Source organism: Anneissia japonica, unplaced genomic scaffold (genome assembly GCF_011630105.1).
Source record: "Anneissia japonica isolate Jap-2015-1 unplaced genomic scaffold, ASM1163010v1 scaffold5067_len495651_cov149, whole genome shotgun sequence".
Taxonomy (NCBI): domain Eukaryota; kingdom Metazoa; phylum Echinodermata; class Crinoidea; order Comatulida; family Comatulidae; genus Anneissia; species Anneissia japonica.
The window spans coordinates 109,585-117,876 of NW_022754121.1; positions in this window are offsets into that span (position 1 = coordinate 109,585).

An 8,292-nucleotide genomic window follows, 5' to 3' on the forward strand; every position below is an offset into this window, starting at 1 on the left:
GAGGAATAAGGAAAGACTAAGCTATGTAGGCTCGAAAGTACAGATGTATATACCAGTTGTTAAAAACATTGTACATTCTCAATATTGCTACAGTACCTCCCTCTATTTTTGTGTGTTCTTATGGATGCATTTTAAATGATGACCACATATACGCATATACAGTAAATAGGTTTTGTGGTTGGAGTGAGTAACCAGGGGTATGTGTGCTGGCAGAGTAGTGTAGTTAATATTGAGTTTTACGAGTGAGCAGTAGTATTAATAGTGTATCTTATATTGGATTCCATATGATTTGTTGCTTGCTGTTTCATTTTGTAGATGAAAGAACCTGGGTGGAGATTATTATTATTGTATAGAGAGCTACATATATATACAGTATGTCCATATATTCAGTTAATGTTCCCCACAGCAGTACTCTCTGGACGACCGAAAATAACCTCTGAGGCGACCAATAATTTCTTTTTCTCTTATTTTTATTTTTATCAGGGACAAGAATAAACCACCATACCCCCTTCTAAACCGTGCCTGTTATATATTTGGTAGAAGGAGGGGTGGGGTGAATGTGTATTGAATAATGATACTGTATACAACGATATTCCCTGCTGTTGGATCATTATTTTTTCCTTATTTTCAGCAGCTTAGTTTGGATATCGACTTACTAAAATGTTAATTAATTATATCTTCCTTGTAAGGTGTACATCACCCTGAAAATAAAAAGAAAGCACAATCTTTCTTTCACTTCTTGTACTCTACTAACCAATCCGAGCCTCTGCTATCAAATGAATTCCTTCGCATACAGCGTAGCATTATATGCGGCGATGTATGCAAAATAGGCTCAAGATTGGACTTCACCCATCACCTTGATTTTCATTGGTCGTTCAATTTCTAATTTCCCACCAAAAGATTTTCCCCTTAAAATCTATGCGGACCGATAGGTAATCACTCACTGTGCTGTAATTGGTTGTGTACGAACTCGTATAAGTGTAGGCGGATCGATTTAGGCTAAGCCAAAATTTGTCCAGGCCGGACCAATATTATCCAAGGAGGGCTGATTTTGGCCGGCCAAAATCAGTCCCCGGGACAAATTTTAGCTGCTAAAATCGGTCCCCCGGACCGACTTTAGCCCGGACCAATTCTGGCGTGACAGGCCCTAACTAAATCTATTTTTTGAAAATATCGTGCACCCATGCAGGGAGGATGTGAAATTATGGACATGTGGGATTGGGTACCTATCAGGGATGGTGATATTATTCAGTGATCTGTAATCGCCACAAGGCCTCCAATCTCCAGACGTACCCTTAGGTACCATATGAAGGGGCGACGACCAGCTACTATTGGACTGACGAACGATGACTAATTGGAGCATATGCTCAAACTTTGCACGAGCAATTTTCAATTTGCCAGGGGCAAAGCGGCGTGGCCTAGAATACACAGGAGGAGAAGTAGTGCATATGCGATGGGTAACGTCATGTTTAATAGCTATATCCTTAAATCGCGGGCTGGTGAGGGCAGAAAACTCGCATAAAATACTATGAAGTGGCGAAAGCAATTCGGGCTTCGCAAAAACATGACAAAGAGAGCGAAAAGGAGATGACATACCAAACACTCAAATGCGTGGTACCATCCCGAATTTTGCGTTGCCTAAGATCAACAATGAGGTTAAAGTGTTGCAGGAAATTGGCACCCAGTATTGCAGCTGGCACGTCAGCAGTGACGAATATCCATCGAAACGTACGTCTCAAACCAAAATCAAGGGTCAAAGTGCGGTCACCATATATAGGTATGTCAGAATTATTGACCGCCTGGAGCACAAAATCGCTCCTACCACGTAGCCTATCTTGTCGAGAAGAAGGAAAAACACTCACCTCAGCACCCGTATCAACTAAAAATTTAAACCCAGACGATTTGTCAAAAACATGAAATAGGCGACTTTTCTCCAAAATGCCAGTATCTATTCGCTGGCCTTGGCGTTTCCCGAAGGCTTGGATAAGCAGGGAAAACGGCAGCTGCGCGCAGCTTCGCCAAATCGAGAATGATACCAACAAAGGTCATGTACCAGACGTGGGGGTGGAGTACGGGATTGTCGTTGCCGACTATTGCTCCTACTCCGAACCTGGCGGATAAGTGAGGCTACAAGAGAAGTTAGTTTACTCACTTCATCCCGCAGTTGCTGAATTTCCGAGGAGCCTTCAATGGGATATACACGACAGGAACTAGGGCGAGGGGCCGAAACTAGTGCAACCGTGGGAGGGGGAGACGGAGCTACGTCCAAAACCTTACCGGTTAAAGCACCATCTGAGACGGGTGACAATGTGGCAATAGTCGTGCGAGGCGGTGGTGCGACCTCCAAAATTCGGTCCGCCAACGCTGCCAAGTCATTAAGTGGCATGTCATCTCTTGTGGAGGCCAGTATTAGTTGAACATTGGTTGGCAATCGTTGCACAAACAGTTGCTTCAAAATAGAAGGCTCCAGTTCAAGCTCCCCCAACAACTGTTGGATCTTGCGTAATAACTGACTTGGCTTACGGTCCCCAGTTCCTCGGTGGTTAAAAGTTGGTGTAAGCGTTTCTGCTCGGACATGGATGTTCGTTTCACCAGCTCATCCTTCAACATGGTATACGGCATATCTTGGGGAGGATTAAGCAATAAATCTCGCACTTCCTGTGCAATTTAAGGCTGGAGGGAAGCAATAACATAAGCATTGTCTCGACAAACATGGTTTTGTCATTACAAAATAAGTTTTGTCTCGAAAAAACCTGTTTTGTGAGGACAAAACATGTTTTGTAAATGACAAAACCATGGTTGTCCTCACAAAACATGTTTTGCAAAAGACAAAACCATGTTTGTCTGTACAAAACATGTTTTGTAATAGACAAAACCATATTTGTCTGTACAAAACATGTTTTGTAAATGAAAAAACCATGTTTGTCTCGACAAAACAGGTTTTGTCCTTTACAAAATATGTTTTGTACAGACAAACATGGTTTTGTCTCGACAAAACATGTTTTGTCCGTTACAAAATATGTTTTGTACAGACAAACATGGGGTGTCTATAAAACGAAGACCCAAAAACGAAGACCCCCATTTCTTCTCTTTTATCTTAATCATAATACACCAGGCAGTCACAAAATGATTTGGACGTCTGTTTGTGAAATTTCCAAGGGTCTTAGTTTTATAGACACCCTATATGGGTGTCTACAAAACGAAGACCAAAGACCTATAAAACGAAGACCTACAATTATTTCTCAATTATTTCATTGGAAGTATTTTCAAATCATCATAAAACTATTCCCAGGTACATATTTCATTATTTAATCAGAATAAATTGAGGAAAACAAATACTTTAGGGTCTTCCTTTTATAGACACCTTATATGGGTGTCTATAAAACGAAGACCGAAGACCCCTATTTTTTCTCTTTTATCTTAATCATAATACACCAGGGAGTAGGCACCCATATAGGGTGTCTATAAAACGAAGACCATTGGATATTTCACAAACAGACGTCCAAATAATTCCGTAATTTTCATTTTGTGATTGCCTGGTGTATTATGATTAAGATAAAAGAGAAAAAATAGTGGTCTTCGTTTTTGGGTCTTCGGTCTTCGTTTTATAGACACCCGCTTGTGTCAGTATCCAAATGATTAAGGATACTACATTTTACTGAATGTGTGAGAGCTAAGCTAAACAGATAGTCGAACCATACAGGCTAGAGTGCTCATCTTTCTTATATCTATTTTTGTATTCTAATTCTAAGGGGCAACCATTGTAGAGGTGTTTGTCATCTGTTGGCTCGTCTCAATCACTTCTGTATTTTAGTAAGTGAAGAAGTTTATTAAATAAAAATTTATAAATTTCTGTGTGTTTAGGACAGCTTGTGCAATGCTGTGACTATGTGAGGATATTGATTTTGTCACTCCCCCTCACAACAGTTTACATTCACAGAAGACACTGGACCCATTAATACTCCTATGCAGAGAGAGGCCAGTGTCTTCCCTAAAGACACACACGACCTGCACTACGAGTGTTCAAACCCTCCGAGCATCGAAGTCACAAGCATTGTGCTTATCGCGAGCGAAGAAGGTGTGTGATGCCACTTACTTTGCATGACTTGCTTGAAGACCTCATATTCATCGACCGTCGTATCTTCGTCACCTAATGCAGTATTGTAACCATGCAACTTATTTATTACACTATCAACACATCCTTCCCCTTTAGATTGTTGTTAATCCTACTACTATAAATCCTACTACTATAAAAGGTATATGTATGGAATATTCTAAACTACAAAATTCTTGAAAAAACTGACTATCACAGGAACTGTTCTCCTCCAATCAGTTATTGGTATAAAATTTGTTAGCGATGGTCATTAATTTTAAGTCTCATAGTCATCCAAGTATCTTGGTCGTTGTCTTTGTCTTTGAGGTCGCTGGGGTTTAGTCTTAGTCCTTGTCGTTACTGGTGGTTCATCATCATCCTCGTCGTCGTCATCGTCTGTCTCATCAGCTATTACTTTCAACAAATGTCTTCGGTTACGTCGTAAGGTCTCACCAGTCTGGTCTATGTTAACTAGATATGATCTACATGGTAAAATCTTAACAACATAGCCGGTTTTGTCCCACAGACAATTATTGTCTCTAAAATCTTGTACCCTTACTTTTTCCCAAGTGGTGGCTATTGTTTGTTTTTCTAATCGTAGTTACACTTTTGTCTTTGCTTTAACTTTTCTTTAGCCTGTTTTATGTCTTTAATAGCAGGCTTCAACATTTCGGTCATAATAGGTACATTTGACCTTATCTTTCGATTGAATAGGAGTTCAGCCGGTGAAAGTCCGTGCTCTAAAGGAGCAGATCTGTACACTTGTAGTGCTTCATAGAAATCCTGCTTGCTTTCAATGACGTTTTTTAGCAAGGTTTTCATAATTTTGACAGCATTTTCTGCCTGTCCATTAGATTGAGGGTAATGGGGACTCAAAGTTACATGTTTAAAGTTCCCTTTATTGGTAAAGTCTTTAAATTCACCACTTGTAAACTGCGGACCGTTATCGATAAATAGCTCCACTGGGGTTCCATGTCTTGAAAATATTGACTTCAAAGCTGTTATCACTGAATTTGAGGTGATTTTGTTGAGCTGGCAAATCCCTATGTATTGGGAATAGTAATCAACAATTGTAACATATTCTTTCCCATTCAGCAGTAACAGGTCAGCACCCACTTTCGTCCAGGGTATCTCTGATACTGGACATTGTATCAGTGGTTCTGGTTATTGCTGTGCTTTGTATTTCTGGCATTTCAAAACCGTTGTTTCTATATCTTTATTTATATTTGGCCAGAACATTATTTCTTTTGCCCTTCGTTTGCATTTTTCCATTCCTTTGTGCAGCTGCTGAAGCATCTGTACCCTTAATTAGTCTGGTATAACAATTTTATGTCCATTAAGAACCATGTTATCAACTACTGATAGTTCATCCCTGTAGTTGAAGAAGTTTCTGACCATCCATCTTTGATTATTTGTCGCAGTTGAATTATCGTGTCATCTGCATCAGAAGCAGATTTTATATTTTTCATCTGTGCTGTTACCATAGGTAGTGAGCTATGTAGCATGTCAACATACGCTTCTATATCTTCTTCAAACTGCTGCTCTGTCGCAACGGGTAAAGTTCCGTCAACAGCTCTTGATAATGCGTCAGCTGCCCACAGGTCCTTGCCTGGGGTATATACAATAGCTATATCGTATTTCTGCAATCGGATTCTCATCCTTTGCAAGCGAAGTGGCCCATCAGCTAGAGGTTTTTTGAATATTGAAACCAGGGGTTTAGGATCTGTCTCTACAATCACGCTTTTCCCAAACAGGAATTGATGAAATCTTTCACAGGCAAATGTTAATGCCAGACACTCTTTCTCTATCTGAGCATATCGAGTCTCGGCCGATATCATTGCTTGAGAAGCATACGCGATTGGTTCCCATGCATTCTTTTATGATAGGCTTCTGGGGTCATGTTTAATCCAAATGGCAGCCTTCTGTAGATGTAACGTCCAAATGGTGTAATGAAGCATGTCAATTTTGCACTTTAATCATCAAGAGGTATCTGCCAAAAACCTGAAGCAGCATCTAATTTGCTAAATATTTTCGCATTAGCAAACTCAGCCAATATTTCCTCTCTTGATGGTAACTTGAAGTGCTCACGTTGAATTGCATTGTTCAAATCTCGGGGATCTAGGCAGATTCGTATATCCCCATTTTTCTTTGCTACGGTTACCATATTATTAACCCATTCCGTTGGCTGGGTTATTTTTTCAATAACTCCCAAGTCTGTCATACGTTTCAACTCCTTCTCTACTTTGTCTCTCAATTTAAACGGCACTTTTCTGCACGCATTTTGGACTGGAGTAACAGGCTTATCAATGTGAATTTTATGCTTCATTGGTATACAGCCAAAACCTTGAAAAACATTTTTGTATTTATTTACAATGTTATTTACATTCCAAGTTGCTTTAATCAAATTTAACTTTTGACAAGCATTTAGACCAAGCACTGGCTGATATTTATTATCATTTTCTGCAGTTACAAGAAATGTTAGCAAATGAGAAGCATCCTTATATACAACATTCGCTTTGCACATACCTACAATGGGTACAGTTGCACCAGAATATCCCCTTAGCTTAACATCAGTATGTACTATAGGAGGTTTTTCTGTTAGCTTTCTGTATGTTACATTAGGGAGAATATTGACTTGAGCACCTGTGTCAAGTTTGAAATTGATCTCCTTCTTATTAACTTTAATAGGCACAATCCACTCTGTCTTACTGCTATTAAGACTTAAAATGTTTACATCAACTAGGAATCCATCTGAGTCAGATTGTAGTAAATCGTTTACTTTTTTACTTCCTTTAGTTGCTCTGCTTTTAAAACTTGACCTAGGCCTACTTCTACAATAACTGGCTTAGTGGTTTCTACCATTACACTTCGAGTACCATAGCCTGGATATGATTTATATTGGGGATTAGTCCCACACCTGCCGCACTTAAGTTGTCTACTCTGGCCCTGTTGACCCTTAGGTTGACTTTTGAATATTCGTCTCCCTTTGTTTATTGCGCTTACAGATTTCGATCAATCCATAGCAACTAAACTGGCCTGGGAGGTTTCATAATTTAGTGCTAAATTTATAGCTTTATCCAGGGTAAGTTCATCCCCCAAGTCGAGACACTTTTCTCGAACTTTTTGGTCTCTTGTCCTTAAAATTATTATTGGCTTCATTTCCTCGATCCTATTGATAATACATTTCTAATAATAATAAGAAGAAGGAGAGGGAGAAGAAGAAGAAGACCCCATGTTTGTATCGTCACCAGCGCTTCATAACTCCTTCCTTTTAAATTGGTTAAAACATTTACGAAGGTTTCAATCATATCATTTGATTTTTTTTAAATATCAGATCTGAGACGTTTTCCTTTGAGTGGTCCTCATATGCACACCCTACGCCGGTTGACCACCAAAATTGAATCACCTCATCCTTGGGTTATACCAAAAAATCACTGTATCTGTCATTTAAACCAGTGCAGCTGTTTTTGAAATATTTTGTACACAAGAAACACACATTACCTCATAAATGTAAATGACCCTCAAGTTCACTCCCTAATTTTGATCGTGCCCATACAAAAATTTTCTATAAAATTCTATAAAAAAAATTCTATAGATTTTCTATATAGTATTCTATAGATTATCTATAGAAAATTTTATGTAGGTTCTATAGAATATTGCAAACAAATTCTATAGAAAATATATAAAAATATTCTATACAATCTCCAATAAATTTCTATACAATCTCTAAAGAATTTCTATACACTCTCTATACAATTTCTAAAGGATTTCTATACAATTTCTAAAGAAAAGTAGCTTAATTCTCTATATGAATCTATAGAAATTAAACAGCATTTCTATAGAAAATAACAGTGTTTCTATAGAAAGTAACGCTGTTATAATTTCTTTTCTATAGAAAACTATTATTTTCTATAGAAAATCATAATACTTCTAAAGAAAAGAACAGCATTTCTATAGAAATTATTGCAGATATATAATTTTTTTCTATAGAAAACTATATAAATCTCTATGGAAAATAACAGCATTTGTATAGAAAGAAATGCTGTTATAATTTCTTTTCTATAGAAAACTATTCTTTTCTATAGAAATTCACAATACTTATATAGAAATTATTGCAGATATATAATTTTTTCTAAAGAAAAATATATAAATCTCTGTGGAAAATAACAGCATTTCTATAGAAAATAACACCGATATAA